The sequence below is a fragment of the Typopeltis vanoorti genome, chromosome 22 (assembly GCF_054136105.1).
Source record: "Typopeltis vanoorti isolate ZY-2024b chromosome 22, IOZ_Tvanoo_1.0, whole genome shotgun sequence".
NCBI classification, from domain to species: Eukaryota; Metazoa; Arthropoda; class Arachnida; order Uropygi; family Thelyphonidae; genus Typopeltis; species Typopeltis vanoorti.
The window spans coordinates 60,302,474-60,323,861 of NC_143570.1; the positions used below are offsets into that span (position 1 = coordinate 60,302,474).

Sequence of the window (21,388 nt, forward strand, 5' to 3'; positions counted from 1 at the left end):
TTCATTTTGATAAGTCTATCTTAACATTTACTTTGGTTTAAAAACTTTTTGTACATTTTTATCAAGGCAACTCCAAATAATGCTTTGCATGGTCCCTTATATGTCAATGGTGGTACTGATCAAACCAGTGCACTTAAAGTCTTGATGAAAAAGTTCATCACATCCTAATTGGGATTTGAGCCCAGGTACTTTCTAGCCAAAGGGCTTCATTGAAACCATTTGAGCTATGGTGACTTATATAATACATAAATATGAAAGGATGAACTTATAGATTCAATTAACATATTTACATATTTTTATATGTAAATATATGCTTGTTGTATTTGTGAAATTCTATTTGCGTATATGTGTACACATGCATACTGTACTTGTGTATTGGATGAGTACAGAATATTATAGCAGTGTCATTAAATTGATATTATGAGAATTGTTTTATATATGTAAAATACTAGAAGTTCATGCAGTATGGGCTAATACAAGGAAGGAACACATCCTGATAACCATGTTATTTCCATATCTGTAATACATGCAACACAGTTATGACCAGGATTATATGCTAATTTATTCTTCATGTTCATTTCTTTACTTAAACATCAAAAAGAATGTTGTCTAAGAAAAATTATTCCTATTAATTTAAATGCCTGAAATGATTGCTTCTTAAGATCATTTACAAGAGTTCCTTACAAGTTTCTTACGTAACTTGTAAGGAATTCTTCATGTATGGACATGGCCCAAGAGGCATAATAAAGACTCTGTTGACTAAATCTGATATATATTTCAGGTTTAGTCAACATAAAGAAAACAAAAAAAAAGTTGAATACCTATAATATAAACCCTTGTCTAAATGGGGAAAGAAGAAAATCAAATAGTCAAAAAGAGCTATCTTTAACATAATTATACCCAAGGTAAAAATACTTTCTACATTTAGATCTCCTCCTGAGATTTTTATTTAATAAGGTTAGAACACCTTATGGTAACTTGTTTTGGTAAAATACTTACAAGCTCTGTATTACTAAATCTTGGTATTTCTAGCCTAGCTCCCACTGATGAGACCTCAATAAAGGTCGAAACCGGTCTGGGTAGTGGCTCCTTGCCTTTAATACAAAACATCATACATCCCCTTATTGGAGATGTGTTTTGGCATTAAGGGTAAATATTAAGATTAGTGATCGGAGCTTGTTCCACGTCTACCACGAGTTGCCCTGGTCTTGCACTACCTGTAGGATCAGCTTGTCTTGCATCACGTGCAGGCGCAAACTTGACATTTTTGTCTGTTTGCTTACTTGGGAAATATGGAGTAAAACCAAGTTTAAAATTGCTTGGTATCTTTAACATATATATATATATATATATATATATATATATATATATTTGGTTTTATCCTTTATCCAAATGTAAGCAAACAAAGTTTGCGCCTGAAGTACTTTCAGGACCGGGGCAACTCGTGGCAAAGGTGGTATAAGTTCTCATCACTTGCCTTAGTATCCCATAATGCAAAGACCTCTCTAAAAATTAGGCAGTCTCCCAGACCACTCCCTACGAGTGATCGTCCAACTTTGCGGTGGCTTCACTCAATGACAAGTTCACCCCACCACCGAGCAGAACCATAATCTCAGCAGTGGCCCCACTCAGAGACAGGCAAAATTCTACCCCAAAGCAGAACCTCTCTCATCTCAGGGAAAGCAACCACTTCTGCACAAAAGCACACCAGTGGGAGCCAGACCCAGAGGTGGTGATACTAAGGTGTAAGTGATGGAGAAGTCATGTTTCCATATACAAGTTGCCGAAAGGTGTCACACCTTATTATTAAAATTCTCTGGATTAGAGATAAGTTTATGGAAGTTTTTTCACTTGGCTATGCTACTAATCATGTATTTGGTTTTATCCTTTATCCAAGTGTAAGCAAATAAAGTTTGCACCTAAAGTACTTTCAGGACTGTGCAACTTGTGGCAAAGGTGGTATAAGTTCTCATCGTGTGCCTTAGTATCCCATAATGCAAAGCACATCTCCTTGCAGACATGTATAATGTTATGCATTAAGGGAAGGGTCACTATCCAGACTGGTTTCGACTTTTTTGAGGTCTCATCAGTGGGAGCCAGATACCACCTTTACCACGAGTTGCCTCAGTCCTGAAAGTACTTCGGGTGCAAACTTTGTTTGCTTACACTTGGATAAAGGATAAAACCAAATATGTAATTAGTAGCATAGCCAAGGGAAAAAATTTCCATAAAAATAGTCAACACTTCAAGTGAATTAATACTCCCTTCTCCCATATGATTCCAACTCTTCTTGTGTATTGTAAGTTACGCTTAACTTTCCATTTAAAAATATTCACATACAACTTGATAGAATAGCTGAAGATAGTGGCCTGAATGAAGGAACGTGCCATGACATCAGCAATTATTGCTTAGAATGATGAAAAACAATGCATCCCCTTATTTTGAAATGTACAGACATTCTACAAATTGTTATATTTAGTTGTATTTATATTGTCATATTTCATCATCATCAAATTCCTGATATATACCCTCAGGAGTGTCCAGGATATGATAGTACTACATGAAAAATTACATCATTACTTACTTCCTATCTACAATTTTCCTCCAAAACAGTCTGTTACCTATCAAGACTCCAACATTATCAGATATTTCTATCTTCTAAGGCACTTTTTACTGTGTCGATCCACCTATAACTTGGTCTTCCTCTGGTTTTTTTCCTGCCAACCTGGCAGAGAACACTTGTTCTTTCCTCTCCCATTCTGTTTAAGTGACCATACCACCTCAGATTAGCTCTGCTAACGCATTCCTGGATGATGATGACAATGTTAAGTTCTTTCCTAATATCCTCGTTTTTAATATAATATTGCCATCTGTACATGCCCCTAATCTTTCTCAGGACTCTCATATCTGTGGTCTCTAGTCTTTGGTCAAGTGTTTTACTTCTGACCCAGCTCTCAGATCCATAAGTTAAAACAGGCTTTAATACCGTCTTGTATACAGCTAATTTAGTGTTTTGGCTAATTTCTCTCTTATTCCATATAAATTTATTCAGTTGACTTCCTACCACACCAGCTTTGTTGATTCTATTGTCTATTTCCATATTTAATTTACCATCTTCACTAAAAATCAGGCTTAAGTAGCTGAAATGTTTTACTTGTTCTATAGGGAAGCTTGAAACCTGCTGTGAATGTTACAAAATGTTATTCCATTACTGCCCATCAGACCAGGTGGATACCAGATTTATTAACCAGAAATTAGTATTTACATACTGAATTTGTCACTTGGAGGATGAATATTCTGTTACCCAGATTGGCAGTAGTAGCCTTGAACATGTAGTTTCTTACTGTCATCATCATCAAATTCCTGCCATGTACCCTCAAGGGGTGTACAGGATATGATAGTACTACATGAAAAAAATTACTTCATTACTAACTTCCTATCTACAATTTTCCTCCAAATCAGTCTGTTACTTGTCAAGACTCCAACATTATCAGATCTTATATTTCTATCGTCTAAGGCACTTTGTACCATATCAATCCACCTATATCTTGGTCTTCCTCTGGGTCGTTTTGCTGCCAACCTGGCAGAGAACACTTGTTTTGCTAATTTTTCTTCACCCATTCTGTTTAAGTGACCATACCACCTGAGATTAGCTCTGCTAACGCATTCCTGAATGCTCACAATGTCAAGTTCTTTCCTAATATCCTTGTTTTTAATATGATATTGCCTTTGATGCCATCTGTTCATGCCTATAATCTTTCTCAGGACTCTCATATCGGCGGTCTCTAGTCTTTGGTCAAGTGTTTTACTTCTGACCCAGCTCTCAGATCCATAAGTTTCTTACTGTTAAAATGATAAAATCAAATTGATCAAAAATGATGGTACAACACGACAGAATTGTCATATTTAGAATGTATTAATGAGTAGACCATCACTTTCTAGTCTAACCTGTACAAATGCCATGCTTTTTACACTGAGATTTAAATATCAGGATTTCTTGTCCACACCTGCATAAACAGAAACATATCTGATAGACATAGTAATATAGGGAAGTTTGAAACATGCTGTGAATGTTACAAAATGTTATTCCATTACTGCCTCTCAGACCAGGTGGGTACCAGATTTATTAACCAGAAATTAGTATTTACATGCTGAATTTGTCTCTTGAGCTATCTGGTTTTTGTCATTTGAAAGAACTCATATTAAATACATTGTCACTTTTTTGATTTTCAGTTCTTGTTCAGCAGTATGTAATTTTCATTTCTTATTCTACCATGGTATTTCTTATTTTAAGTTTTAAAAAAAGGGCCTTTATACTCTTTCAAGGTCTCAGATTAGTTTTAAAATGTCATCAATTTGCTTTCCTCAAAATCAAATTGGTCATTGCTTTCATTCACAAATTCCATCTGCATTGTTCTCAGCAAGAAAACCAAAACTTTTTTAGACTATTCTGATTAAGAACTGAACTCATTTTTCTTTTGTATCTGTAGCACTCACTAGCATAAATTGTTTGACAAAATATTTAATAGTAAGTACTGCAAAATAGTGAAGGAAATGTGATTACACAGAATTTTCATGTCCAAATTATACATCCAAATGATTCCCATATATATCAGGGGTGTTCAACCCATTGATCGCGGAGCAATTTTTAGTCGATCTCTTGTGTATTCCTCCTTACTTACAAATTTAATTAAAACTGAAAACATAATATTTTATTTATCATTATTTTGTATTATTTTTAATTCACTTTAAGTGTATTTACCTTGATTACCTTGATGGACCTGTGATTTCAGTCAGGATTTCTCCATCACTGCAGGTTGTAAAGAGTCCAGCTATTCCTGTCTTGGGCCTTTCTTCTCCATTTTCTTCCGACTTTCTTAATCATTGGGTCTTCCCACCTTAAGGCTGGTCTTCCAGGTTTTCTTTTGGTATCTATCAGATACCAGTTTGTAACTATGACTGTCCATCTGTTGTCTCTCATTCTGGCAAGATGTCCTGCTCATCTTCTTTTGCTGTTGTAGATTGCTTTTATTATATCCGTGAGTGCAGACTTCTTCCTGATTTCTGTGTGTCTTACGTGGTCTATTTTGTTTATATTGCACATTCTTCTTTCTATTGCATGTTGAGTTGTTATTAAGCTTTGTTCTTCTTTTAAAGTTGTGTTCCATGTTTCACTGCCATAAGTTAATACTGGTAAGATGTGACTTTTGAAAAGATGGGCTCTTATTTCTATATCTATGTTTTGGTTGGTAATTGTTGATTTTATTTTGTTGAAGGCTATCCAAGCAGCTCTTTTTCTCCTTGCTATTTCATTTGATATATCATTATTCACTTTTATGGACTGGCCGAGGTAGATGTGTTCATCAACTTTTTCAATGGTGTGAGATTCTAGAGTGATTGTATGATCTTTACAGTATTTGTTTTTCATCCATCTTGTTTTGTCCGGGTGCATTTCCAATCCAATTTTTTGGCAGTTTTGGCTTATGTTATTCAGCATTGATCCTAAGAGTTTAGGTGAGTGAGATATTAATACCACATCATCGGCGAATAATAGGATATTTAACATTTCACTAGTATAAATTGTGGAATAAACCATCAATGTTTATTCCATCTTTCATGTCAATTTTTCGAATGATGCTGTCCAGAGTAGATGTGAAGAGATTAGGTGATAAGACATCACCCTGACGTACTCCTCTACTTAAGTTAATTTTAATCGGGTGATTGAAAAGGGTGATATTTGTTGTGCCTTCTTTGTAGATATCTTTTATGAGTTGGATGTATGCTTTTTCTATGCCTTGTTCTATTAAAGCTTGGAATACTGCATATGCTCAACAGTGTCAAATACCTTTTTAAAATATATAAAAAGAAGACAAAGTGGGATCTGGTATTCTCTGCATCTTTCTGTTAGCTGAGGAATAATTTGAATGTGATCTATTGTTGAAAATCCTTTTTTGAAACCAGCCTGTTCTTTGCAGCTATTTTTGTTGATGGAGGTTTGTACTCGGTTTAGGATGACTCTGACAAATATTTTATATGTGTGCGCTAATAGACAGATGGGTCTGTAGTTACTGATGTCTTCTTTATTACCTTTTTTTTATGCAGAATTAAGTGTATTGCTATTGTTTATTTATTTTTCGTTAAAATTGTCAAATCAGTAATTTTCTTATAAGTCCGGGTAAATGAATTAATTTGGATCAGTGGAAGTCGAGCAGCGAGCCGAGTGAATACGATTGTAAGCAAATTAAGGTACTCGATTGTACCTTAAATATTATTCCAAAGCACATTACATCGATTTTTTACTTCGGTTAAGTCCCATGTGAATATTGTAAAAAAAAAAAAAAAAAAAAAAAAAAAAAAAAAAAAAAAAAAAACTTTGTTTGTCTCAGTATAGTTTGTATTAGATGTTTTTGTAAATAAGTCTTTTGAAGCTAACTGTATATACTGCTTTAATAAGAATATGTTAGAGTGTTAAAAATAAAGGCAATGTTTTTGTCGCCCGAAGCTGTACATGGCAGCATTAGAAAGATTGTTATTGAAACTTGTATGTATGAGAAATGCTTGCAGGCTCTAAGTGTAAACATCTCCGAAGTCAGTCAGAAAGAGTTCAAACAAGTTTCCAATGACCGGCAACTTACAATCAAAAGAAAGCGGAGGAGAACAAAAGGGGTGCCGAACTTGAAACTTAAGATGAAAGACTCATACCGAGTCTTTGGGGGTTGCTAAACTTCATGCGAGGTCTCAGAGGAGGCCTAATAAAAAGGGACTGAAGCAAGCTGAAGGGGTCCCGGTTCCAGAATTGCTGTCAGAGAGGAGGCCGTCATAGAGACTGCCTGGAACTATGAGAGAGGAGTTTCCAGAAAGGAGCTTCTCATTTCGAGACGTCGCTAGAGAGAGACTACTTCTGGGCCACAGACAAGGTTTCAAATTGCCGAAAGGAAGAGTTCCAATTGCTGGAGAAAAGTTTCCAAGCCAGGTTAATGTCAGACATTCACTAGTCTGTTGCGTTTTCATTACAATTTGATGAATCAAACGACTTCACTGATGTTGCTCATTTAATGGTATTTATTTGCATGGTATTTCAAGATTATTCAAGTAAAGAAGAACTTTTGAAAATTAATCCATTAATGGGATGGACTAGGGGAGAAGACATTTTTTCGGCATTTGATGAATTTGTGAAACAACACAAACTTCCGCTTTTTAAACTCATGTCTATTACTCCTGATGGTGCTCCTGCAATGATAGGTAATAAATCTAGCTTCATTTCATTATGTAAAAACGATGACAAATATCCAGATTTTTTAACGTACCACTGCATTATTCACCAATAAGTACTGTGTGGTAAAAGATTAAACACAAAAGATGTTTTGGATATTACATTTAAAATTGTAAATTCTGTTTGAGGAAAATCCCTGCAAAGGCAGTTATTTAAATTACAGGCAGATGATCATAGGAAACTTCTGTTGTAAATAATGTTCGCTGGCTCAGCAGAAGTCAATTTTTAGAAAGATTTCTTGTATTAATTAATGATATAAAAATTTTTCTTGATGAAAAAGGAGATATTTATCCACAATTGGGTGATAAAAGATGGTTGTTACGCTTATCATTTTTAGTAGATTTCTGTACAAAATTAAACAATTTAAATTTAGAGTTGCAAGGTAGAGAGATGTTAAGTTCAATAAAAACTTTCCAACAATACTTATTTTTATTAAAGAAATTTAATAAAAATTTAGACATCTCCCATATTTATTCAAATTTTTTGAACAAAATCAAGAAATGCTTTGCTATGATTTAAAAGAATTTATTCATGAAATAGAATTAGTTGTGGAAGAAATAAATTCAAGATTTAAAGATTTTAATAAAACTGGAATGATTGTATCTTTTATCAATAATCCATTTCAAGAAAATTTGAACATCACAGAAATTTCAAATAAAATTAGTGGGCTGTTTGATATAAACCAAGTTGGAGTATAACTTGAATAAACATTCAGAATAGTTTACATTTAAAATCAATAAACAATGAAGTCGTTTGGAAGTATGCACATGAAAAATTCCCAATATTAACTAATATTGCGCGAAAAATTCTCTCGTGTTTCGGATCGACATACTCGTCAGAATCCACTTTTTCAAATATGACCGGCATAAAAAATCAATTAAGAAACCAAATTACAAATGATCATTTGGATGATTGTCCTGCGATTGGCCACTTCTTCATATCAACTTGACTATGAAAATATTGTGAGGTCCAAACAATGCCAAATTTCACATTAACTTTTTTTTAATCAACCAGCATTTCCTGTAACTTATGAGTTTGTAATCAATCTGTTGTTTTTTCTAACTTTGGTTTTCCAAAATAGAGAAATAAATATTTAAATATTTTATTCCAATATATATATATATATATATATATATTTTTTTTTTTTTTTTTTTTTTTTTTTGTTGTATTAAAATAATTAAAAGTGATAAATAAATTTTTAAATACACAAAGTTTTTAGTTGTGTATTTTTTTTTAGTTGTTTATTTGTGCATAATCAGATATCAGGTTGGGGGGAACGTGATTGATATAAGAGAGTAGATCGCCGAATAACTTTTTATAGAAAAGTAGCTTGCATAGTAAAAAAGGTTAAACACCACTGCTCTATATCATATCCAAATGATATAGGGGAATGTCCAAACATTCCCCTATAATGTTTATATTTAGTTGGTTGGTTAAATCTGTCCTTTGGTATAAGATTATTAGTAGGATATAAAAATATCCTTAATTCAGTTTAACTCTTAAAATTTCATAAACTTCAGTTGACGCATTTGTATTGATTACAGTATTAATCTTGTCTCTCCTCTACATTTCTGAAACATCTTTATTTAATAATAACCCCAAATTTGCATCCAATTTGTAAAATGGCATATTTTTGTTCTATGTACAATACCAGCAAAAATATAGAATAACTGATAGAGAAAAAATGCTTCTTAATATGACAACCATACATCTTCAAAATTGCAAATATATTGTGAGTGAGCCAAGGGTTAAATTCAATAATCCTGTTCTTCTATGGAAAGTCACTTCAGTCACTTCAGGCGTTCAGTAAGCAAAATGGTGTTTTCACTAGGTGATCATATTTATTTATCATCTAAAGCTTCACAAACAGCCATGCGCATGGTAACATTCACACCCACAGTGTTGCTTGGAGGATGAATATATTCTGTCACCGAGATTGGCAGTAGTAACCTTAAACATGTAGTTTCTTACAGTTAAAATGATAGATCAAATTGTTTAGAAGTAAATTTGGAGGATGTCTTTCAAATCAGTTTTGCTTTATACCATCAAAATCTATATTTCTACGTCTGAGAGATTTGGTGAAATGATAGGACTTGATCATAAAATGTTCTCTTAGTGTGATTTCTCTGGTAAAAGAACGTGTAGATTTCCATAAATTTAGAAGGACAAGTATATATAATCACAAAAAAGAATTTGAATTATCAATGTTGATGATTCAATAAAATCAAAAGTTCATAATCAGTCATCCAAGCAAAATTTTCCTAAAAATCTTACTCTCTAGGATTGAGAGTAAAATAGAAATTATACTTTGAGAGAACAAGCAGGATTCCTTAAAAACAAGAGTACAGTATATCTTACAATACAATTTACAGTACATCTCATTGGAGAAAAATATAATTTAACATAATAAAATACTCTCACAATTTTATATACAGAAGGCCTTCAGTTCACTATGGCATTCTGGAGAATACTGAACTAGCATGAAATAGATAATAAAATAGTATGCCTAATTGAGCTAAAAGCTAGGTTTAAGTATAGTAATTTGGCTGTTCAAAATATTAGTAAGTTGATAACAATTTCCATGAGGTATATTATTTTTGTCTTCTATTTACTACAATTGGCAAGTATTCCTACAGTATTCATTTCAGTAAATCATGGAGACTACAACTGTGATAGGAATAATTATTTTATGTAATAAAAATAACTAAAACTGGGTAACTAACTAATAATTTGATACTACTAGTTTCGCCATGTAAACTGATGGCTTCATCTGAGTTTGGATGAACATACAAATATAAACAACAAACTTTGATTATGAATCAATACATTACTAAAAAAAAATAAAAAATACCAAATCAAAGCTTGTTGTTTATTTATATTTATATGTTCATCCAAATTCAACCAAAATAAAAAATGATGGTACAACATGACAAAATTTCATGCCGGCTGGGGCGTCGCCCAGTTAAAAAAGGCCCCCGCTGTTTTCGCCAGGGAACCAGGGCGAACAGCGAAAAGTCAGCTACTGGAACAAATCTGAAAACAAACCCCAACTCAACATCACCAGAGTTAAAGATCGGTACTATCAACGTAAGAAGCCTGAATGGCAAAGAAATGGAGCTAGCTGAGGAATTAGATAAGTACCAGATCGACATAATAGAGGTGACTGAAACAAAAAAGACCAAAACTGGTGAGATCTTTCTGAGCAATAAATACAAAATGTTATATTCAGGCAATGACAATCAAGGAAAAGAAGGAGTAGCCATAGTATTCAACACAAAATACGAGGCTAATCTTCTTGAATGGCAGTCAGTCTCAAGTAGAGTAATGTGGGCAAATATGAGAATGGGGAACTGGACAATGAGACTTATTTGTGCCTATGGTCCCACAGAAGGTTCTACTAAGGTAGAAGTGGAGGAATTTTTTGAGGCTTTAGAAAAAGCAACTGACACAATGAAAAAGGAAAAGTTGGTCCTTGTTGGGGATCTAAATAGCAGAGTAGGAAATGATTGTGAGACATACAAAAATATTTTGGGAAAATTTGGAGAAAAGAGCAAAGCTAATAATAATGGCAAATATCTGTTGGATTTCTGCTCAGGACATGGACTGGTTATTACTAACACCATGTTCCAACATAAAAATGTGCACAAATTCACATGGAGAGAAGAGGCTAGGAATAAGAAAAGTCTCATTGACTATGTTATTGTTGATAGTGATGTTTTCTCCCTGGTGCAGGACACCAGAGTGTACAGAGGATTTGAAATTGGAAGTGATCACTATTTAGTCTTGAGCAGGATAAAATTGAATTTCATATTGAAAAGAATAACATGTAAGAAAGTTTTAAAGCGAATAAAAGTTGAGCAGCTCTCAGATGTGAACTGTAGACTAAAATACAGAAATATTATTGAAAAGAAAATGAAAGAGTTTGAGAACAGGAATCAAACCTTGGAGATTCAGTGGCAAACTCTGAAGGAAACATTGATTGATTCTGCCAGAGAGGCATGTGGTGAGGTTGTGTGCAAGGATAAAAAAATCAGAACTCCATGGTGGACACGGGAAGTTAAAGAGGCAGTGAAGGAAAAGAAGAAAGCATATCAAAAGTTCCTGGCAAATAAGTCAGCTTTTACTCTTACAGAATACAGAGACAAATGTAAGAAAGCTAAACAGTGTGTAAAACTAGCTAAACAAAAGTCATGGGAGGACTTTGGCAAGAATATAGAAAATAAATATCAAGAAGGTGGCAAAATATTCTGGAGGTTGTTGAAGAAGCTTAGGAATGGAGGAAAGAGTGCTGTAAAAGGAATTAGAGATGATAAAGGTGACATGAAAACAGGAGAAAAAGATATCCTTGAAGTATGGAGTAATTACTTTGAAAAGCTGCTAAATGAAACAAGCAGTGATGACAGCACAGTGATAAAAAACACTGACCAGGCATGCACTCAGGAATACATATCCATACTTGAAGTAGAAAAAGCAATCAAAGGCTTGAAATGTGGAAAGGCAGCAGGAGTAGATGATATTTGACCAGAAATGCTGAAGTATGGTGGTATAAGAGTCTTACAGTGGCTGCACTGCATAGTTCAGAAAGCCTGGACAGAGGGACGAATTCCCGATGATTGGAGTAGAGCTCTCATAGTACCCATATATAAAAAGGGAAATAAAACTGAATGTGAGAATTACAGAGGTATTTCCCTACTGAGTGTTCCTGGCAAGATCTATGCAAGTATACTTGAGAAACGGTTGAGAAGAATTGTGGAAGAAAAGCTTGGGGAAGAACAAGCTGGATTCAGGCCAAATAAAGGCTGTCAGGATCAGATCTTCACTTTACGGCAAATAGTCGAGAAAGCATGGGAATATAACAAAGATCTGTATTTAAGTTTTGTCGATATGGAAAAGGCATATGACAAGGTGCCAAGAGAGAAGCTATTCAATACGCTGCAGTTATATGGTGTCAATGGGCATTATATCAAGCAATACTTAGTCTTTATTTGAGTTGTGAGTCAGCAGTTAGAATTGAAGGAAGTGCAGGAAGATGGTTTAATGTTAAATCTAGTGTGAGACAAGGATGTACATTATCCCATCTGTTATTCATTATCTATATGGATCACATTATGAAGGAATGTGGTATTAAACCTGATATCAAAATTAGAGATGTTAATGTCAGCTCTTTGCTTTATGCAGATGATGTTATACTTCTAAATAAATCCGCTATAAGTCTGCAAGATTCTCTGACTAAATTAAATAGCTGTTGTAATAGATATGGTATGAAGGTCAGCAATAAAAAGACAAAGACAATGAAAATAGGCAGAATCATTGAAAATGTCAACTGTGTTGTGAATGGAGAACCTGTGGAACAAGTAAAACATTTCAGCTACTTAGGCACAATTTTTACTGAAGATGGTAAACTAAATATAGAAATAGACAACAGAATCAGCAAAGCTGGTATGGCGGGAAGTCAATTGAATAAATTCATATGGAATAAGAAAGAAATTAGTCGTAACACTAAATTAGCTGTATACAAGACAGTGTTCAAACCAATTTTAACTTATGGATCTGAGAGCTGGGTCAGAAGTAAAACACTTGACCAAAGACTAGAGACCGCAGATATGAGAGTCCTCAGAAAGATTAGAGGCGTGAACAGATGGCATCAATGGCAATATCATATTAAAAATGAGGATATTAGGAAAGAACTTGACATTGTCAGCATCCAGGAATGCGTTAGCAGAGCTAATCTCAGATGGTATGGTCACTTAAATAGAATGGGAGAGGAAAGATTAGCAAAACAAGTTTTCTCTGCCAGGTTGGCAGGAAAACGACCCAGAGGAAGACCAAGATATAGGTGGATTGATATGGTACAAAGTGCCTTAGACGATAGAAATATAAGATCTGATAATGTTGGAGTTTTGACAAGTAACAGACTGATTTGGAGGAAAATTGTAGATAGGAAGTTAGTAATGATGTAATTTTTCATGTAGTACTGTCATATCCTGTACACCCCATGAGGGTACATGGCAGGAATTTGATGATGATGATGATGTTCATCCAAACCCAGATAAAGCCACCAGTTTATGTAGCGAAACTAGTATTATCATATCTTTACAACCAATAAACCTAGTGTTAGTATAACATCATCAGAGAACAAATTCAAACTCACTGGAGCAAATTGTTAAGAGCCTTGTTATTTAATGTGTTAATGACATCTAGTTTTTGTGTTGGGTGGTGGTAAGAGTTTGTGTACATATTGTCTGGTATGTGTATGCTTATGGTAAACAGTGAAGGAAAGAAGACTGCTGGAAGGAAGTTGTGTGACAGGTGTATCAAGAACAGGAATTGTGTTCTGGCTTTCAATTTCAGTTGTGAATTGTATGTGTTTATGTTGTTTGATTAGGTCGCTGAGGAAAGTGTCTAATGTCTGGTAGCCCTGGGACCAGATAACGAAAATATCATAAACACATCTAAGCCAGACTTGGGATTTAAGTAAAGGAATCTACAGCATGTTGCTGAAAAGCTTCCATATCAAAGTTAGAAATTGGAAGCTGGGGAGATAATGGTGACCCATAGCTGTGCCTATTTTTCGGCAGGTAAAGTATTTTTGCCACACCAAATAGCTAGAATGTAATACCTGAGTACATGGGCAAAGAGTGTTGTGATATCAGATGGGAATTTGACCTGTAGAAGAAGAATTGTTATTGATTGGGACATATGGGGAAAGGTAAGAAATGCCATACCTGACTAATAAATTGCTTTTTTCAAGTGTGATGTCCTTAATTTTGTTTACAAAGTGTTGTGTGTTTTTAATATAGTTAGGGAAAATGACTTACCGACTCCCTTGAGTGTTGATGCTAATTTCTTGGTTAGATGATAATTGGAATGTCAGTACATTCAACTATTGGCCGAAATGGTACTTTCTGCTTATGAATCTTGGGCAAACCATAAATTTAAAGGCAGAACACACACATCCTTTTCTTGATACACTTGTCACATGTCTTTCTTCTGGCAGTCTTTCCTTCACTGTTTACCATAAGCCTCCACACTGGAATGCATAGGCTTATGGTAAACAACCCAACAAAAAAATGAGGTGTCATTAACATACTTAAAAACAGGGCTTTAACGATTTGCTCCAGTGAGCAACACTGGAGCAAATCTTTAGTAGCCAAAAATGACTACAGCAAAAATACTATCAATAAAATTCTTCACAAGACTTCACTTAAAAAAAATAAACTAGATTACAATAAAACTGTAGCCATTCCATACATTAAAGGGATATCAGATAAAATAAACAGAATACTATAGAAATACAACCTTAATGCCATCTTTAAACCTTCTGCAAAATTAAAGATTCAACTTATCCAAGGATCAATTTCCTTCACCAGTGGCTGACCCTGGAGTATACCATATTCATTGCACCTGTAATTTGCCCTATATGGGTGAAAAAGGATGTGCAATTCCTATCTGGAAAAAAGGAACATAAACAGCACATTAAATTTAATAACTATGGTAAATCTGGCCTTGATGATCATGCCCTGAATACATGGTATGAGTGCAAATTTAAAAGAGCCCTGTGAAATTCTTATCAACCACCCTAATCTTAACAATAATGGTAGTCTAAAAATCCCAAGAATATGGATGACATATATTCTACCCACATAACCTTTTGGTCTAAGAGTTAATTTTAATTAGGACTGTAGTAATCTAGGATCTTAACTTTAATATGACAGACACTTATGTTAAATTATTGATTAGGCCACCAAGTTTCCTGTTACTCCCAGGTCCCCTTTTCTAATAAACCCTTCCCCTTCATATAAAAAACAGTTTCTGTTTTCAGCCCCCTTTTTCATCTTTTTCCCACCCTACAAAAAAGTGCTCCTTCCACCCTTAAAAATAATATATGTATATATTATATAAATAAAAAAAGGGTTTTTTTTTTCAAATTAAATTCTCCCACATTGCCTAAGGCCCCCCCCCCACTCCCCTTTCAACACCAAAATAGCATACTGCTATTTTGGTGTTGAAAGGGGAGTGGGGGGGGGGTTGCTTAGCCACTGCAGAAAGAAGACAGGCAACAACATCCAAGAAAAGGTTTGTGTAAATTTTCTTCTACTATGCTACATATATTTGTCTCTACAATACATCTGCAGTGTCTTAAGAATTCTTGAGTAAAAAGCCAGTGACATTAAAAAAGGGGCACTCCTAAACAAAGGCAGACCAAATAGCCATAAAAATAGCAGTTTTTAAGAGGAATAACATGGGAGTTTTCCCAGAAATAATACCTGTATTTATATGAATTTGTTTTCTGATGTTGTTATTATTAAGAGAGACCTCCAGGGAATCAGGGACTCATTGAGGGAGACCACATACTTATTCTTGAATTGATTCACTCTTGCATTCACAACATCTAATGTCAATCCATTCCAATCATGCATCACCTAGTGAGAGAAAAATCTAGCCCCCTCCCCCTTCTTAGTGGCATTCATATACCAGCTTCCAAGGATACCTTTTGTCCTTTCCCCACTCTCCATAAATTGAAAAATTCCATCAGTTCGAATCCTGTATGATGCTTTCCTGTATGAAGTTTGTAAGTCTCAATCATATCATCTGTCTTTCTCCTGTTTGCCAGTTTGTCTGCAGTCTACAAATTCTCAATGTCTTCATAATCAGTATTCCACAATCCTGATATCATTTTTAACACTCTTGCACTCTGACCAATATATCAGAATCACAACGGAAAAACCAGGAGACCAGGCCTTCACACAATAGTCCAAGTGAGGTCTTATCAAGGCCTTGTAAAGAGGCAAAATGACATCCTTATCTTTACATGTGAACATTTTTGTTTCAGCCTTGCGATTATCTTTTGAGTTGTATTTGCAGTCTTTGCAATGAGGCCCCTGAACTTCAACTTCCTATCTACTACCATTCCAAGATCCCTAGCCTAATCAGTTTCTTCAAGCATAATCCCACCAATATAGTACAACATTGGATATCTAATCACGCTGAAGTGCATGACTTTATATTTACTGACATCCATTTTCCCATGCCCACAATTCCAACCTATTCAAATCATTCTGCAAAGACTGCATATCAGCAGCATTCATGATTACCCTTCCTATCTTTGCATCATCAGCAAATAGCTGTATGTCACTTGTCAAATCCTTCCAAAAAAACAATTGTATAGATTGAATAACAGTGGACCAAGCCCTGATCCACTGGGTTACCTTAAATCTTGCAGACTTACATCCCCCATATACCAGTTTTTGATATCTATCAATCAGTCAGCCATTCTCTTATCCATGCTATTATTCTGTAATTCAAACCCACATTCTCCAATTTATGCAACAGTTTACCATGCTGTATTCTGTCAAAAGCCTTAGCAAAATCCAAAAGTATCATGGTGTATCCATTCCCCTTTGTCTAGTTCAATGGTAACATTGTTATAGAATGGGAGCAAGTTGATAAAACATGACCTTCCCTTAGTAAACCCATGTTGCTCATTGCAAAGTAGAGATTCACTGTCAACCCATTTCTGAATGTGAACCCTAACCAATTTTTCCAGAATCTTCACCACTCTTGAGATACTGATTGGTCGATAGGTGAATACATCGATCTTTGTACCACCTTGTGCAATAGAATTACCATACATTTTTTCCATTCCTGCAGAATCCTTCCTGTTCTGAGACTCATATTAAACAGCCTGGTCAAAGAAATAGCCAGTTCAGCTGAACGCTCTTTTAGCACACGTGTTGATATCCCATCAGTCTCTATTGCTAAATTCTTATTCAGCTTGTGCAACAGCTCTAATACTTCGTCCTCATACACCTGAGTTTCTTCATCCAGTGAAGAGGTAGCACTGAGCTCATGTTGCGCATACCAGGTTGATAGCATTTTAACGAAATGGGCACTTGTTGGTTGAATAACCTCTTCTGCATCTGTAACCCTCACACCATCTGCATTTAGAAGAGTTATTCTTTCATATTCATTCTTTATTTTACTTACAGCATATCGATAGAATTCTTGTGGGTTGTCTTTAGCATGCAGAGCCAGTTTCTTTTCATACTCAGACTTTGCTTTCTCTACAACACTGTGACTGTTCTAGCCTGCTGCTTATAATTTTCATAACAGACATCATCCTTATGCATACGATATTCCTTCCACATCATCTTTTTATTGTGAATCTCTTCCTTAATAAGATTACACATCCATTTGACTCCTACTCTATTTATTCTTCGAACTCTCAGGACACATTCTGATATCGCATAATTTAAGTATTGTTTAAATGCTTCCCATGCACTGTCAATATTCTTCTCATCCAGCAACCAATCCCATTCCAGTGAACTTATTATACTCCTCAATTCGTCGTAATTTCTTAGTTTGTAGTTCAGCATGTAATCTTTATTGAATGGAACATTCATAAACTTAGTCACTTCCCAAGTGAGTAAGTTGTTGTCTCATAATCACTGTCACCAACCAGAGGCAGAATAATTACATCTTTAACTGAAATGCCCTCTGATACTATAATCAAATCTAACACTCTTTGACCTCACGTTCCTTCTGTTGCATTCTGCTTAAGGAAGTTGTGCCACAGCAGCTCAATAAATGCATTTTCATTCAATAAAAAATACTTAGCTTTGATGTAGGTATTTTTTTTTTCCACTAGAGGTCAGATCAGTAGAATAATGGTTGATCAATAATGGTTGTTGCTTTGGCATACTGTTTGAAATGTAATATAGCTTGTCTTTGTATATATGTATATACTCCAGACAATGACCTTATATGAAGGCCAAAACATCGGGAAATTAAATTCCTAACACGGTTGTTGTCTCCATAATTTATCAAAATGAATGCTGATCACCATGCAACACTAAAGGAAAGGACTCCTACAATATAGGAGTGACAACCCTTTTTTATGTCAGTTATCACGATCTTTTCTTACTAACATACTTAGAAACCATTTGCTGAGAAAATGAAATGCACTATTGCATATTTATGTAAAACAATTTGATAAAAGAGAAAGATTGGAAAAATACACTCACTCACACAAAGTTTATGCTTTAATAAACACTTATGATCTTGGTTTTCAAGAAAAAATAAATTATGGTTTTTAGACTAATCAGGACTAGACTCATTATAAACACCATGTTCCAACATAAATATATGCACAAATTTGCATAGAGGGAATTGGAAAGATACAAGAAATACTCTTATGGATATGTTAATTGCTGATGCTAGTAAATAAAATTATACGAGAGATTTGAAATAGGAAATGATCACCATTTAGTTGTGAGCAGGATAAAAATGAACATGTTATTAAAAAGAAACATACGTACAAAAGGTTTTTTTTAAAAAAAAGCCAAGTGGTGTGCAGAGGTAAACTGAATCAGATATGTTATTCAAGAAATAAAATGCGACAATTTGAAATTGAAAACCAAATATTGGAGACTTGTTAGCAAAACCTGAAGAAAATATGGATTCAACCAGAGGAATGTGTCATCAAGTTGTTCTCAAGGATAGAAAAAGTAGTTTCATAATGTGTACTCAAGAAGTTAGAAACAGTAGTGGAAAAGAAGAAATTGTATTGAAAATTCCTGTCAGCAGTGCCTTGAGAGAATATAGAGATAAATGCTAGAAATATAAGCTATGTATAAAATATTAATCAGAAGCAGTGGGAAGATTTTGGTAAGAAGATCATTATCATGAAGGTGCCAGTGTTCTAGAGACTAATCAATTTATTTCTTCCTAAATAAATCCAGTAGGTAAATCTAGACAGTGATATTTCTGAAGAAATATCAAAATGAAAAAGCTGCATGGACCTCCTTTAACTGTATCAAATCCATAATCACAGATCCTCAGCTAGATATCAAAATAAGCTAGCATGTTCAACAATTGTTTCCTCCCATCTTTAACCTATGCCTCTGAAACTTGGAGCACCACACAAAAAGAAGAACTTGGTCTATAAACACTCAGCATGCCATGGAAAGAAGAATCTTAGGGATAAGTAAAAAAAGACCACAAATATAACTATCAGAAAATTAACCGGAGTAAAAGAAGTAGTGAAAACCATATATGACAACAAGGCATGGTGGGCAGGTCATATTGCAAGATTCAACCAAGAGAAAACCCTGTAGACCTCCAACTAGATAGTAAGACACTCTAACTAAAGTGATAGGAAACAAATGGAGAAGAATGGCCCAAGATCGCCATTGCTAGAAACTTTGCAACCTGCATTTGTGGAGATGCTCAGAATGAAACAACAGGTCTATCAAGGTAAATGCAGTATACCAAACCGTCAGGATTCATTTGACTAAATTGAATAACTACTGTAACAAGTTTAACAAGAAAATCAGCAATAAAAAGATGGCATAAAGCAATAATAAGATAAAAAGAGACTGCATTCTCAGTGGAGAACCTGTAGAACAAAGAAAATATTTCAGCTGTTTAGGCACTTTGAGTAAATGTGGAATAAACAAAGCTTATCTGGTGGAGAGCCAGTTGAATTTTTATGGAACGCAACTGGCAGTACAGTGTTCAAACCAGTTTTAACTTATGAATCTGAGAACTGGGTTAGAAGTAAAACAAATGATAAAAAATTAGAATTAACAGATGGTATTAATGGCAGAATCATATGAACAATGAAGATAGGAAGAAATTTATCATTGATGAATATGTGAGCAGAGCTAATCTAAGATATGGTTACCCAAATAGAATGAAAGAGCAAAGATCCTCTCTTTTAGTGTTGCATGGCGATCAGCATTCATTTTAGAAATTATGGACTTTACAGCCGTGTTATAAATAACTATTTTAATTTCCCAACATTTCGACCTTCATATTAAGGTCATCGTCTGGAGTATATACAAAGACAAGCTTGAATTATTCCTTTCTTTTAGGCTTGCAGAGTGATCTGAATGCATTTTTTGAAAATTATGGAGACAACTACCGTGTTTGAATAAAAACTTTAGTTTAATATAACTAAAGGCCAACAATGTTTGAATAAAAACGAACCAGTTTGATTGTAGTATAGCTTGTTTCTTGTGTATATTTGTACGCGCCAGAAGATGACCTTGACATAAAGGTCGAAACGTCGAATTGTAGATTTTAGTTATATTAAACTAAAGTTTTTATTCAAACACGGTAGTTGTCTCCATAATTTTCAAAAATGCACAAGCTGAGTTACATTTCACGCAGTATGCTAAAGAGACGATGATTTGATCAACAGTTATTCTACTGGCATGCCCTCTAGTGAAAATATAATATGTGTATGTATGTATGTATGTATGTATGTATATATATATATATACTAGGGGGACCCCCCCCCCCAAGTTCCAGACTGGTAAGTCGGTTCTCCTTCAATTCTAATGACATGAGACAACATGTTTGTCTCATGAAGGCAAACATTGTTGGACGTTTCAAATTTTGGCTTATCTATTCTATATATATAAAAAGATATAAAATAAAAATTAATTAATTAGAAACTACATCAAAACTATATCCTATTTAAGATAACATCAGAGAAACATTCTTTCATATAGATAGTTTTCTTACAGTAACAATGATGTCCTAATTTAACATGACAATTGTTATATTAGATTTAAGATTCTGGATTATCTGCAGTCCTGTTTATAGTTAACTCTTAGGGAGAAAGGTTCCGTGGGTAGACTATGTGCCTTCCATATGCTTAGGATTTTTAGACCATTATTGTTAAGATTAGGGTGGTTGATAAGAATCTCACGGGTTGAATTTACGTTCATACCATGTGTTGGTGTGATGTAAACAACTAGTGCTTTTCCAGTCAATTCTATGTAAAGTGTTCAGGGCATGATCAGAAAGGCCAGCTTCACCATTGTTATTATATTTAATGTATCGTTTATGTTCCTTTTGTCTGATAAGAATTGTGCATCCTGTTTCCCCTATATATGATAGATTACAGGTGCAATAAATGTGGTATACTCCAGGTTGGCCAGTGGAGGGAGTGGGTCTTTGGATGAGTTCAGTAAGCTTTTTAATTTTGCAGGAGGTTTAAAGGTGGCTTTAAGGTTGTATTTCTGTAGTATTCTGTTTATTTTATCTGATGTCCCTTTAATGTATGGAATGGTTATAGTTTTATTGTAGTCTTGTTTATCTTTGTTT

General features: G+C 34.5%; 1 protein-coding gene across 3 annotated transcripts in view; it reads left to right on the forward strand.

Moving 5' to 3' along the window:
- Yod1 (Yod1 deubiquitinase) overlaps window positions 1-21,388 on the forward strand; it is a 45,302-nt gene that overhangs the window by 20,849 nt on the left and 3,065 nt on the right. The window lies entirely within an intron of this gene.